Source organism: Vulpes vulpes, chromosome 3, assembly GCF_048418805.1.
Source record: "Vulpes vulpes isolate BD-2025 chromosome 3, VulVul3, whole genome shotgun sequence".
Classification (NCBI taxonomy): domain Eukaryota; kingdom Metazoa; phylum Chordata; class Mammalia; order Carnivora; family Canidae; genus Vulpes; species Vulpes vulpes.
The window spans coordinates 79,336,539-79,351,161 of NC_132782.1; the positions used below are offsets into that span (position 1 = coordinate 79,336,539).

Sequence of the window (14,623 nt, forward strand, 5' to 3'; positions counted from 1 at the left end):
AAGCTCTCTCCTCTCTCACCTCACTTTAGAATTCATTTGCTTTGACAAATATCTGACTCGCCTGATGTTTACTATGTAACATATTCATTTTGCCAGGTCTGCCCTATATATCATCCTGTCCAGGAGCTCTAACCATCATGGCAGGGAAAGAGCCTTTGTTTTGAAGCCAAGTGCAGGAGAGTTTCAATCCTGAGTCTCTCATTCTCTATATGAGTGAACAAGGACAAGCCAGTGACCTTTTCTGGGTCTGTTTTCTCACTTGAGAACTGGAGGTAAGGACATGTACCCTGTAGGGTGGGACTGCATGAGAGTTTAACACCATATTTGACACAGAGTAAGAAATCAATAATCGTTTATTCCCATTCTATCCTCAAACCACTGTCAATGAGTACACTTTCTGGGGACACGGTCAATCATTTGTTTAAGAACCAGGACATATCTGGGTAAGTTCACTTGGAAGATGGTGGTTTGTTGTTTTTAATTTAAAGCCAATTATTCAGTGTAGTGTGGTCTTCTTCGCTTTCTGATCCCTCTCCAAAGTCTCTTGCCCTGAGGGCACATCAAGAAGAGATACTGGAAGGCTGGCATAAAGGAAAGGACTGTTTGGGATAACAGGGTGCATACTGTCTCTTGGGCTGGCTCCCAGGGGGACATCAGGCCAATGGATGATAGTTGAGTGTCTAGTCTCTGGGAATAAAGAACATGGGGAGGGTGAGACCATGGCTCCAGAAATTTCTTTTTTTTTTTTTTAAGATTTTATTTATTTATTCATGAGAGACACACACAGAGAAAGAGGCAGAGACACAGGCAGAGGGAGAAGCAGGCTCCCTTCAGGGAACCTGATGCGGGACTCAATCCCAGGACCCCAGGATCACGACCTGAGCCGAAGGCAGATGCTCAACCATGGAGCCACCCAGGCACCCCAGCTCCAGGAATTTCTGTAGAAACTTCTCCCGCTGTAGTAGTGACAGCTGCGGGAAACCATCGGCACTGGTATGAGAGGAAGTAAACCAAGGACGAAGCACCTAGAAAGACAGGTGAGTATGAGTGAGATGACAGAACATTTCCTTTCCTTAAAAGGAAATCTAAGATAGAGATCTGGGGCTACTCAGTACTGAGGGGAGCTTGTAGAGGAATCAGAGGTGACTAGACCAGCGGGTGTCAGCATGGGCAGCAGCCAGCAAGAGAAAGAAATGGCATCTCTTGCCAGTGCATGGGCCAACTGCCATGGACAATGGCTGAAGAGCTTGTTATTTTTTTAATCTCTCTTTTAATAAATTTATTAAATGTACATTTTATGTGGGAAACTACACAAAAGAAATCTATATAACAATGACTTGTCAAAATGCAAACTCCTCAAAAGCATGATCTAACAGCCAGCACCTCAGAAATTTCCCATGTTCCTTTGTGTAACTACCACCCCTTCCTTTCTCCAGAAGAGTAACCAATATCCTAACTAGGATATCCAGTATCCTAATAACTTTCTTGCCTTTTTTTTATAGCCTTACTACTCAAGCATGCATATTCAAACATAATGAATTAGTTTGCCTATTTCTTAAACTTAATATAGAGTCACACATGTGTTTTCTGTATCTGGTTTATTTTGCCCAACATGACGTATGGAAGATTCATTTATGTAGCAACCCATCGTTTATTTCATTGCTGTGTGGAATTCTACTGCATAAATATTCTGTGATGAATTTGTTCATTCTAATGTTGATAGACATTTGGATTGTTTACAGTTTGGGTTTATAACCCCAAATGCTGCTATGAACATTCTTACATTCATCTGTTGGTGCATGCAAGCTATCTCTATTGAGCATGTACATCAACCCCCACACACACGTGTGCCTGAGTGTGTACATTTGTTATCCAGGAGTGAAACTGCTGGTTCATAGGGTGTAAATATATTCATGATCAGTAGATAACGCCCAACTCTTTTCCAAAGTGGTAGAATGGTAGGACCATGGAATAACTGGTTTCAATGGTTCTTCCAGACTATCCTTCCAAAAATATCTTAAGTTTCCTTCAAACCTTCAGGAGAAACAAGTTTTTTGACCTGATGCACCCCATACTATTCATTTTAGTGGACTTACCAAAGTGTTGGATGCAAACATATATTCTTGGTACACCAATATATATGTGTCAAATAAAAGAAGCAAATATAGGGGCCTCTAGGTGGCTCAGTCAGTTAAGCATCTGTCTCCAGCTCAGGTCCCCAGAGTCCTGGGATCAAGCCCTGCATTGGGCTCCCTGATCAGTGGGGAGCCTGCTTCTCTTTCTCTCCTACTCACTTGTGCTCTCTCTCACTACCTGTCTCTCTCTCAAATAAATAAATAAATAAAATCTTTTTTAAAAATAAGCAAATATAGTAAACACTATTATTATACCAAATAATAATAGATATTACATACATATTGTCTAATGTATGTTATTATACCAAATAATACAATCACTGGCCATATATGAGCATGTGTGTGTGTCTGTGTGTACACACACGTAGATATATTTGCTATTGTCAGGCTAGGTTTTTCTCACATTAATATTATGAGAAAGGGATGCCTGGGTGGCTCAGCAGTTTAGTGCCTGCCTTTGGCCCAGGGCGTGATCCTGGAGTCCCAGGATTGAGTCCCGCCTCAAGTTCCCTGCATGGAGCCTGCTTCTCCCTCTGCCTGTGTCTCTGCCTCTCTCCCTTTCTCTGTGTCTCTCATGAATAAATAAATAAATTCTTTAAAAAAATATGAGAAAGTTCAAATGAGGTCCTATGGAATACTACCCCTCCTCCAATGCCCATCCCTAACCAATGTCAGGAAACCACAAAAAATTTTAGCAAACCAAGGTTGTTCCCTACCCCAAACCCAGAGGAGGCATCCTTAGGTTCATTCAAGGTAATAGTTGGCTCATGCATTTTATTTATATAGCAGGTAGAGATGCGCTTGGCCACCCAGACCAAACATTCAGAGATTTGAAATCATCTCTCTGCCAGACTTGCTCTTGGCCTGAGGTAAGCATGGCTAGTTGTGGGGTCATTGGGGGTTGGGGAGGTAGGTTTTCCAGGCAGCCTCAAAAAGCACTAGGACAGCAGAAATAAAAGTGAAGCTCCATAATAAATACAGAGGCAGAAAATTTAGGTGAAGCTTTGGAAGACATTTGCATCATGAAAATTGAGGATAAAAGATATAACGAGAGGAGGAAAACCTTTCACACGGATTTATTTATTTAATAGATTTATTTTACCAAGTGGAAAAACTAGAAATAAATAGCTGTTATTTTTCTTAAATTATGACCAAATGGGCATAAGCAATGGTAAAAAAATAAAAACACAGACAATAACTAAAATGTAAACATCATGTTGGAAATACGTTGGCTGCAAATATTTAGGCAATGGACCCTTCCCAAGAGAAATGAGTACTTCCAAATAAACATAATATTAATTGAATATTAATTGAATTGAATAAAATTGAATATTAAATTCAATTTCAAAGATTCTGAGATTCTGAGACTTTCATAAACTTCCGCTTGGGATGCAAAATGGCAGAACCACTGTGGAAGGCAGTTGGGCAGTTTCTTTAAAAAGTGAAAAATACACATGCCATATGACTGATAGATATTTATCCAAGGGAAGTAAAACCATATGAAGATTTGTATGCAAATGTTTATAACAGCTTTATTTACAATAGCCAATAACTTGAATCCAACAACAGGTGAATGGATGAAACAAGCTGTGATTTATCCTTACAATGGAATACTGCTTTGCAATAAATGGGAACAAACTATTTTTTAAAAATATTTCATATACTTATTTGACAGAGAGAGGGAGACTGCATATTCACAAGCAGGGGGAGAGGCAGGCAGAGAGAGAGGGAGAAGCAGACTCTCCACCCCTGAGCAGGGAGCCTGATGTGGGGCTCAATCCCGGGACCCCGACGTGCTGTAGATTCACTTATCAGGGAGCATCTGGCTCTGTGAGTGCAACATCCAATGTCAACCATTTTGCTAATGTTCATCCACAACCACCAGATGTGCATGTTGTGCTTGACCCTTTCCTCTTCATGTTTGCAACAGAAGAGGTAAGTTCTTTAATTACTCCTTTAGGGACAGTTAATATGTTCTAAGTGTTTACTAAGGCTGGGAGAGTGATTGATTGTCTCTGGTTAATACTTTTATACTCAAGGTTAATTATTGTTTTCTGATAATATTTTTAATTCATTAGCATCCTTAAATCAAGTTGGTGACCACTGGTTAGTTAAGTGGACAAGCCATTAACATGAGAGCTAATCTTAACAAAGGGTCAGTCTACTAATTTCTTGATCAGAGACAACATGAGTAGAACCCTATAATATAAAAGTGCTTACCTTGAGTACCTTCTCTTTAGCTAAATGGCAGAATAAATATATCTTAAACAACCTGGACCTGGCAATTTCAGCAAGACTCAATGTTCATGAAGAAGGGAGGAGGGATCATGAAGAGGGGAATGGATGGGAGGGTAGCCTGATTCTCATCCAATGGGATAAAGTAGGCACAGAGACTTATAGTAAAAAAAAGAAAAAAGAGAAAACAAAGATTACTGGCACTTCACAGACCTTCCTCTTGCATTTTAATTTATTTAAAGATTTTATTTATTTATTTATTTATTTATTTATTTATTTATTCTGGGGAGGGGAGTGAGGAGCAGAGGGAGAGGAACAAGCAGACTGCACTAAGCATGGAGCCCAACTTGGGGCTCTATCTCAAGCCCCCAAGGTCATGAATTGAGCCTAAACCAAGAATCTGATACTTAACCCACTGAGCCACCAGGCACCCCTGAACCTTACATTTTAATAAGTAATCCTTAAGAGATGATGTGTCCCTGATTCCAGAAGGGAGAAGGGACCATGCAAACTTCACATCAGATCTAGGCTGACTTTCTGCTGATTGAATTCTCCAGGAATCAATAGAGATGCATTTCAGAGTCTGGAGCTATTTCAGGGAGTCCTTCCAAAGACAGGCAGAGAACAGGTGCATCCCTTGAAGAGGGTTAAAAGGGGGCAGAGTAAAGCTACAGACAGTGAACCAAATTCAGGTAAGAATTTCCAACACCATAGCTCAAAGCAACATACGTAATTAATAAAGATTGAAAATCACACAGCTGCTAAAAACAGCAGAACGATGAAGGTACTGACAGCACCATTCCACACGGCTCCATCCTGCCTTTCTGTAAGGAGTTATTTATGAAACACCACCGGTGATCACAGCATGATGTTAGGTAGCAAAGTGTGGGCAGAGAGAGAGAAGTATTTGGCAGTCCTTGTTCATCTTGTCACTGTCCTGCTGGAAAAAAAAAAAAAAGGCTATTAGCATTTTATTGCTTAAAACACAATAACTAAATGCCTTAGCAGGCATTAAAATGTGTTCATATTCTCTCCCCAGTTCACCCATTTATCAACATATTGCCTTTCCCACTATCTAGTCAATGGGTTTGATGTATCAGGACATGCACGATACATATCTATTTATCTAGTTCCAATTATTAGGTAGCAATACCAAACAGTAGATTCATTAATGCTGGTTGCTATGACAAAAATGAAAACAAATCAAAAACAAGAAAACCCCACAAATATCTCAGAGACTCAATGTAAAAATTTACCTAAGCACCGATCCGTTCATTCCTTCAAAGTCCAGTGAGGATATTCCTAGTTGGTGGCTCTCTGAACAGCTACCCTCTAGGTAGTGACTCTGACTCATGCACCTTCCATTTGGATTGCCTGCTGTCTCCTAGAGCCTCCTTACATCCTTCTGCTATCTGGGCTTATGGCCAAGAGGAAGCAAGTAGATTCTCTTGCAGAAGATTTTAGGGGTCAGGCCTAGAAATGATGTATATCACTTTTGTCCATTGATCAAAATTAATCACATGAGCCCACCTACCCATGAGGGAATATCTCAGTTATGTGTTGCTACATAGCAAACCACCCCAAGGCTTAGTTCACAGTTCTGTGAATTGGCAATTAACTCTGGATTTCACTGGCCTGACTCACATACTTGGTTCAGATTCTGCTTCTGGATGACTTGTCCATGACTCTCTCATCAGCTAGCAGGCAGCTCAGACTTCTCAGCATAGCAAGAGAACAAGTTGCTGCAACCTTGTGCAGATGCGTCTCAGTATCTCTGTTGCATCACATTTCCTACTGGCTCGTTAGCCAAAGCAACTGTAATGGGTTCAGAGCTTTGGGGAAGGGCGAATGTGTTTTGTATGTGGGAGTTGAATCTTTGGAGGCTGGAAGTAGGTAGGATAATGGCTCCCTAAAGTAGTCCATGTCTTAATTTCTGAAATGTGTTAAAATGGTGTGTTACATGGCAAGGGGGAATTGAGGGTGTTAATCAGCTGGTCTTAACATAAGGAGTTTATCATGGAGTATCCAAGTGGGCCCTGTGTAATCACATAGGTCTTTAATTGGGAAAGAGAGGGGCAGAACAGTGAGAAATGGGGGGATGACGTCATGAGAAAGATCAGACCTACCATTGATGGCTTTGTTGATGGAAGGGGACATGAGCCAAGGGATCCAGACATCCCTGTCTGGATGATCTTTCCTTGGAAAGATCCAAGCATCCAGGAACTGGAAAAGTCAAGGAAATGGATTATACCCTAGAGCCTGCAGAAAGGAATACAGCTCTGCCAACAACTTGATCTCAGTCCTGGTTCTAGCCTCCAGAACTGCAAGATGATAATTTATGTCCCTTTGAGCCACCAACCTCAGGTGACTGTGACAGTGGCAATTAGAAGCCAATAGAGCAAGCCTGAGCAGGCCCAGAGTCAGTGTGAGAGGGACATCACAGGGCATGGATCAAGGAAGATATGACCATATAGGGCTGTGCCTGCAATCAGCCCAGAACAGGTGGATAAAAAATACAGTGTTCCTGAGTGTCCCAGAAGAACATGGTAAAAGCACAGTTTTTAATAAATAGCTAGGGGACTTGGGTAGATAGTCACTTTTGTTGATGGCTGTCTATCTCACAACCAAAAAAGTACTTTCCAAAGCGTCCTGATTGAAGTGTGGGTAGTGTTGTTTCCTCCAGCTTTTCACAGTACTCTCCATACTCTCCATCCCTTGGCATCATCCCACTCTCTCCCAGCCACTCACTGTCTCCCCCAACCCCTCCAAATACTTTCTTCTCTCTCCTTTGCCCTCCCATTGTCTAAGCAATTATTCGATCTCACTTAGCATTTTGGCTAAACAACCCAGTTACAAAAAAAAATGGAGCGAGGTGGAGCGAGGGCCTGAGTCGACATTTTTTTTCCCCAAAGAACATACCTAGATGGCCAACAGGTATGTGAAAAGATACTCATAACTTGTCATCAGGGAAATGCAAATCAAAACCACAAGGAGATACCATGTTGCATTTAAGAATAGCTGTTATCAAAAAATAAGAGATAATAAATGTTGGCAATGATACAGAGAGAGGGAACCCTTGTTCAGTGCTGGTGGGAATGCAAACTGGTGGAATCACTGCGAAAAACAGCACAGAGATTCCTCAAAAAATTAAAAATAGAACCACCCTATGATCTAAGCAATTCCACTTCTGGGTATATATCCAAAGGGAATGAATTCACAACATTGAAGAGGTATTTATACTCCCCTGTTCACTGCAGCACAATTCACAATAACCAAGATATGGAAACAATCTGAGTGTCCATCAGCAGGTGAATTTATGAAGAAAATGTGGTATACCTATATACAATGGAATATTATTCAGCCCTAAAAAGGAAGAAAATTCTGCCCTTTATGACAATGTGGGTGAAGCTAGTGGAAATTATGCTAAGTGAAATAATCCAGACAAAGAAAGACCAATAGTGCATGATATCCTGATATCCCTTGTGTGTGGAGTCACCATCTCCCCACAAAAAGTTGAACTCGTAGAAATAGAACAGAATGGTTGTTGCCAGGCCCTGGTAGGGTAGGAGAGGTAGGAAGAGGTTGGTAAGTGGATACAAACTTTCAGTTTTAAGATGAATGAGGATCTAATGCACAGCATGATAACTATGGTTAATGATACTGAATTGTAAAATTGAAATTTATAGATATTAAGTATTCTCACAAAAAAAGTAATTATGTAAGTCAATGGTTGTGTTAATTAACATGATCATGGGAATCCTTCCACAGTGTGTATGTGTATCTGATCATCAGGTTGTACCCTTCAAACATGTTACAATTTGGGGGCACCTGGGAGGCTCAGCGGTTGAACATCTGCCTTTGGCTTAGGGCGTGATCCCGGGATCGTGGGATCGAGTCCCACGTCGGGCTCCCTGCATGGAGCCTGCTTCTCCCTCTGCATGTGTCTCTGCCTCTCTCTCTCTGTGTCTCTCATGAACAAATAAATAAAATCTTTAAAAAAATAAAATAAATATGTTACAATTTTACTTGTCAATTGCACCTCAATAAAGCTGGGGGAAAGAGTGTATTTAGCAAAAGAATCTCTAAGCTTGAGAAGCTTATAGTCTATCTAAGAAGTAAATGTAAGTCCAATGCATGTCCGGAATCTGTCCATAGCTGCCTTCTGAGTGGCCATGAGCCTGGAAGACCCCATCCACCATGTCCTGGCTTCTTACAGACTGCTTACTTGCTCCACTCTTGTTGGCCACAATGCGTCATCCACACTGAGACCAGCCTCACATACCAGCTTTACTGAGGTGGAGCTCACATGCGATACCGTTCACCCATTTAAAGTGTACGATCCAAAGATTTTTAGTAACTTCGCAGAGTTGTGCGTCCATTGCTACCATCCATTCTAGAACGTTGTTTCACTCCTCTGAAAGGAAACCCCACACCATGTAGTGATTATCTCCAATCCTCCCAACCTGCCACCCAACCCTTGAAGAAAAAAAGCATATCCTATCATGTTATTTTCCTTCTGATGGTTTTCCAGCGTCCCACTACATTTATGATAAAACTACATGTCCCTAAGTTATTTATTACAAATTTTTCTGTCCATCCTCATCTTGGGGGTCACTCTTCTCGCTCATTGTTCTCTGGGAACAATGGTTTCCTTTCAGTTCTTGACATACCATCCTCTGTTTGTGCTCTGGGCCTTTGCACATGCTGTGTCCTCTATATGGACAATACCTTGCTGCATTCTTAGTGGATCGAAGTCCTACTTCACTCCTGGGTTTTAGCTGAGGTCCATAGAGAAGCTTTCCCTGCTCTACTTCCCATCTCACTTGAACTCCTCTACTGTGCTTTCTCAGAGCATCCTGCTTTGTTTTAATGCATAGCACTTATCACCATTTTAAGCTATACATGTGTGTGTTTGATTACTTGACTGCAGTTTCTGCTTTATTGGATTTACAATGTTCATAGAGAGATTGTGACCCTTTTTATTGAAGTATAATTAACATATGATGTTACATTAGTATCAAGGGTACAATGTAGTGACTCAACAATTCTATACATTTTTCAGTGCTTATCAAGATAAGTGTACTCTTAATCCCCTTTATCTGTTTCTCCCACTCCCCACCCCCCTCCCCTCTAGCAACCACCTGTTTGTTCTCTGCATTTAAAGTCTGTTTTTTGTGTATTTCTTTGTTTTTCTTTGTTCTTCTGTTTCTTGAATTCCACTTATGAGTGATATCATATGGTATTTGTCTTTCTCTGACCAACTTATTTCACTTAGCATCATACCCTCTAGGTCCACCCATGTTTTTGAAAATGACCAGATCTGATATATATAGCACACACATACTATACATGCATACATACATGCACATGTACACATATACACACAATGGAATATTAGTCAGCCATAAAAAATGGAATTGTGATTTTTTTTCTTTCCCTAATTAATACCCAGTTCCCAAGACAGCATCTGGAACATGGTTGGAACCCAGTAAAAATTCAGATATGCAAAAAAGAATGAACTTATGAATGAAGGGAGTGAATGGAACAGTAAAAAGGTAAACTGTAGTTCTTCATGGCCTCTAATAAAGTTGTCACATTTCTAGAATTCTAAGAGAATAATCCTAAATTAGAGGGAAGCTATAATTTTTAATGATACTAGTTAAAGATCCCATGAATGCCCAGCTATAATGCAAAGGTTACACAACCTGTAGTAAAATGATTCAGTGAAACATAACACAGACATTTAAATCAAGGAAATAATATATAGCTGATGTAATACATTGATTGATGTAGTAATATCAAACATCTATCATTTAATGAAAGTTTAAAAGCAGGATGATATACAATCATAGCAAAGTTTGGGATCTTTTAAAGATCCTATTTATTTATTAATGAGAGACACAGAGAAAGAGGCAGAGACACAGGCAGAGGGAGAAGCAGGCTCCCTGCAGGGAGCCCGATGCAGGACTCAATCCCAGGACCCCAGGATCACAACCTGAGCCAAAGGCAGATCCTCAACCACTGAGCCACCCAGGTGCCCCACAATCATAGTGATAAGAAAACTGTCTGTAATATTGACAGGTTCTATTAAGAAGCTGAGCACGAAATACAAACAGATATCAGTAGTCCTCACCTGTGGTGGGTACAGCAAAAATTATTTATTTTTGTTCTGCGTATCACCTTACTTACCTTCAAATTTGTCTTTAATGAGAAGTTATGGCTTTTACAGTGAAAACTAAACATTAACCAAGTAAAAGCACCAAATAAAGCATTCTCTACAGTGAGAGGGATGGGTGTGTGTGTGTGTGTGTGTGTGTGTGTGTGTGTGTGCCCCTCCTGATTGAGGAAATGCCTGTGTGACCACTGCCATGTTCGCCCCCGCTTCTGGGTGATGAGAGCATTCCAGGTGGCCGCACCTGCCTCCCTGCTTCCAGAGCCTTCTTAGCAGTGGCGCCACATTTCCTCTGAATCATTCACACTGCCTCGGTGGCTTCTGTGTGAAACTGGCGGGCCTGCTGATGCGTTGCTCTAGGATGAGTGCACCTGCCTGAGCGGAGCTGCCACTCACACCTTTGTACTAATTCTGAAAAGGCACCCTTGGGCAGCAAATACAGCCTGGAGCCAGGCGGTGGGTGTGGGGAGAAGATCCCGGCTGAAACTCCACACTCTCTCCCCTCACTCTCTCCCCTTCCGAGTTGCTCTCCCAATGCTACCCCTGCAGGGTGTAGCTCCTCCCTGGCACCTATTTATCTGGGTAAAAACTAGTGATATTTGGGGATCATCAGCTCAGCTGGAGTTCAGCCAGCTAAGGCCAGATGTTCATTCCCATACCATCGCTTTAAGCTAACTCCTGCACTTAGATTCAAAGGCTCTACCAGGCAGGGGAGACTTTATCAGGAGCTCACCTTTCAGAAGCTCAGATCAGTGTACCCCATACAAACGCTGGCAAAATACTGCATAATTATCACCTGGGGAAACAGGAAGAAAGATTGAATTCATAGCATATAAAGGCTAGAAGGAAAATTCTGTAAAACAATCTATTTTATTTGATAATAAAGGAGACTGAAGATTTCAGGAGAACAGTAATAACAATAGTAACAGAATAATAAAAGAGCCTGAACAATGGAATGAGAATAAGTAGACCACTAAAGAGAATGGGTGGCCCTAGATGAGGTCCTAGATGTGTGGCTCTAGATGGAGGACCAGAAAAGGAACACCTGGGAAAATGAGAATAAGGTCCATAAAGGGCATCGGAGCAATGTGAACATCCTGAATTTTGATCATTGTACTGTGGTTGTGTTAGATGTAACAGTTGGGGAATCTTAAACTTCTTTATGATTCTGTGTGGTCCCCACCCACTGCACTGAGCCTCTTGCCCAGCCCTGACTCTCTTCCGTGGGACGCTAGGGTCTTTCAGCAACAGTGGGAAAAGGACCCTGAATGCTCAGCATCTGTGATGGAGTCTTCACTGGTTATAAGGAAAATGGAATATTTAGCCATTATGATATACGCTTTGGTGAAGCATTGCTTAATATTTTCTGTCGCAATTAGTATTCTTTATTCTGAGAGAAGGCCTTTCTCATCTTCTTTGCCGTTATAAAGTCATTTGTTTTGGAAAGAAAGGGGAAAAAAATAAAGGCAAAATGAAAGAGTGCCAGCTTCAGTTTGCTATCCCCGAGGAATCGTCAAGGTGGGTTGTTGAGCATACCTGCAGAATGTGAAGAAGGGGCCAAGGCCATGGTAGGGGTGGGAGGTGAGGAGTGCAGTTGGGATCATCTCCCCAACACCTGCAGGGATGACCCAGACCTCAGGCTGCTCCTCCCAGGCCCTGAGCTAATGGGAATCTAGCCAAGGATATAACTATATTTTTCAATGCAGAGAAAAATGCGGCTTTTCAGCCATCTGATAACCCAAAAAAGGTCAAAGGACTCAGAGACCCAGGGAGAGCTTCCGCAACGTGTCGCTGTCTTCCTGAGATACACCCCATCCTCCTCACACACAGCCGAGCGGGTGGGGGATGCCCCCTCCCCATCTAGATTACTTCAGCTCAGATGTCTGTGCTGGACAGAGAGGAGCGAGTATAGAGGACACTTCTCAGATACATGTGTGGGAGATGGAGTGTCATTAAGACAGCTGAACTCAGCTGGAACAGGTGGCCAATGGCCAGCAGAGCTGGGAACTGCTGAAAGAGCCATCGGTCATCATTTCATGGTCCATATCCATTTGTGGCAAACTTGCTGCAGTGCCAAGGTTGCGATGGGGCCTTAGCAATCACCTGGTCCCCACCTGGTCATTATCTGTGCCAGGAAAGGTCACAATCCTTTCTGGAGGCCAGGATGAGGCTGCATGCTCTCCAGAGGAGGAGAAGATAGACTACAGCCACCACCAATGACCTACTGGCAGCATAAGGGGACCTTGGTGGCGGACATTTCCCGATGACCCCTTAGCCAGTCCCCGTGGCTTTGAACGTGAGTGCTGTTCAGCTAGGCTCACTGCTGGTGACAAGCAACAAAGATGTTACTGCCACTCCCTCCTTGCAACCCAACCTATTTATTTTAAAAATGTTTATTGTTTACTCTGTGTCAAGTGCGGTTTATTTTTTCCCTCCAAAATATTTATTATTATTTATATTATTATTTACATATTATATTTATTATTGCCTGCTTATCATCTCTTTCCCATGATCTATCTGATCTGACCCCCTCCTCCCTTCCATCATCAGGAATGGTACGAACCAACTAACTTGCAAGGTTGCTCTGCTTCTTTTCCCCCTTCCTTGAATCACCCTCCAGCCCCTCCAGGGGCAGGGGGAATGTACCCCAAAATGACAGTCATTGGCAAGGTACCCATTGGTCAAAATCTCTACAGCGACCCCCTGTCACCAATAGGACATAGTTCTGCTCATTCTCTGGGCTCACAAAAATGCTTCATTAGGTGAGTCCCACCTGGTTTCTAGCCTCCCTCAGCACCACCTACCACCTGCATAATCACACTGTTCCCATTCCTGCTGGAACCACCTTTCTCCCTCACCCTCTGGTCAGCTCCTTTCCACCCTGCTCCAATCCACGCTCTTGAGTACACACAGGTCTGTGGTTTAGAATCATCTATTGGTGTGTCCTTGCTAGACGTTGAACTGCTAAAGGCAGTATCTTATCTTAGTTATCTTTGGATTGTTATCTTTAAGAAGTAGCCAAACACATACTACATACTTTATAAAAGCCTTTTATAACATGTATGATGTGTCAGACGTCGCTAAACCTTACAAACACTTCTGTAGTCTCCATGAAGAATGTGAGAGTGACACGGGATGTGAGCTATTGCACACCCATACACTTGCAATCTGGAGTGATCTTTTAAAAACATAAGCCAGATCACACCGTTGTCTCCCCGACCCTCTCTCCAGCTCTCTCACCATGCCAGGGCCGCACTTGGGCATTCTGTGTATCCAGGAGGAAATGCGCTGAGCTCTGCTCTACCTCAGTGGGTTGCACGTGCTATTCCCTTGGCCTGGAACGTTCTGCCCTCAGAGCTTCACCTGGCAGGCTCCTTTTTCTCAAGTAGGTGACAGCTCATCTGTCACATTCTCAGAGAGACCTTGGCTGGCTGACACAGCCTCTTCCTTCCACCCTGGAGTCAGGAGTCCTTACCACATCAGCCCTTTCAAATTTTATCACAGCATTTGTTTTAACTTGCAGTCTGCTTGTCCCTTTGTGTGAGCTCCACAGTGCTGCCTCCCCCTGAAATGGGAATGTCAGGAGAGCAGAGGCTTGTCTGTCTTATTGTCAATCCCCTGTGCTTAGGCTGCTTCCCGGCAATCCTTCCAGATTTAAGGAATTTGTCAAGTATCTAATTTATTCCTCCGTACAGTCCCATGAGCTAATTATTATTATTATTATTAGCCTCATTTTACAGACGAGGTAAGGAAGGCTCCAAGAGGTTCTTTGAGTAGATTGTGCTGCTGGTCAGCTGAGAAGCCAGGCCTGTTTGATTTTATAGCCAGCACTCTTTGACTACTGCCTTAGTCTGTGCCTTACACATCTGAGATGGCATCCCTGCCTCGTCTGAAGGCACACCATATCTCACCCCTCTCCCTGACTGTTCCTGAGCAAGAAGAGGTACTTCTATTTCTCTGCCCTATCCCTCAGTTTTTCTCTTTCTTTTCCAAGGCTCGGCCTGGCTGGACACACACTCAGAGCTGCCTCAGGCCACTCCACAGTTTGGTCAAACTTATCATTGGATTCAGGAAGGCTGAT

General features: G+C 42.5%; 1 long non-coding RNA gene across 1 annotated transcript; it reads right to left on the reverse strand.

The window, feature by feature from the left end:
* Positions 1-986: 986 nt before the first annotated feature.
* Positions 987-11,337, reverse strand: LOC140598125 (uncharacterized). The gene is made up of 3 exons (XR_012000253.1): positions 11,276-11,337; positions 5,163-5,310; positions 987-1,025 (listed from the first exon to the last, which is right to left on the reverse strand). It is a non-coding gene; the product is annotated as an uncharacterized lncRNA (long non-coding RNA).
* Positions 11,338-14,623: the final 3,286 nt, after the last annotated feature.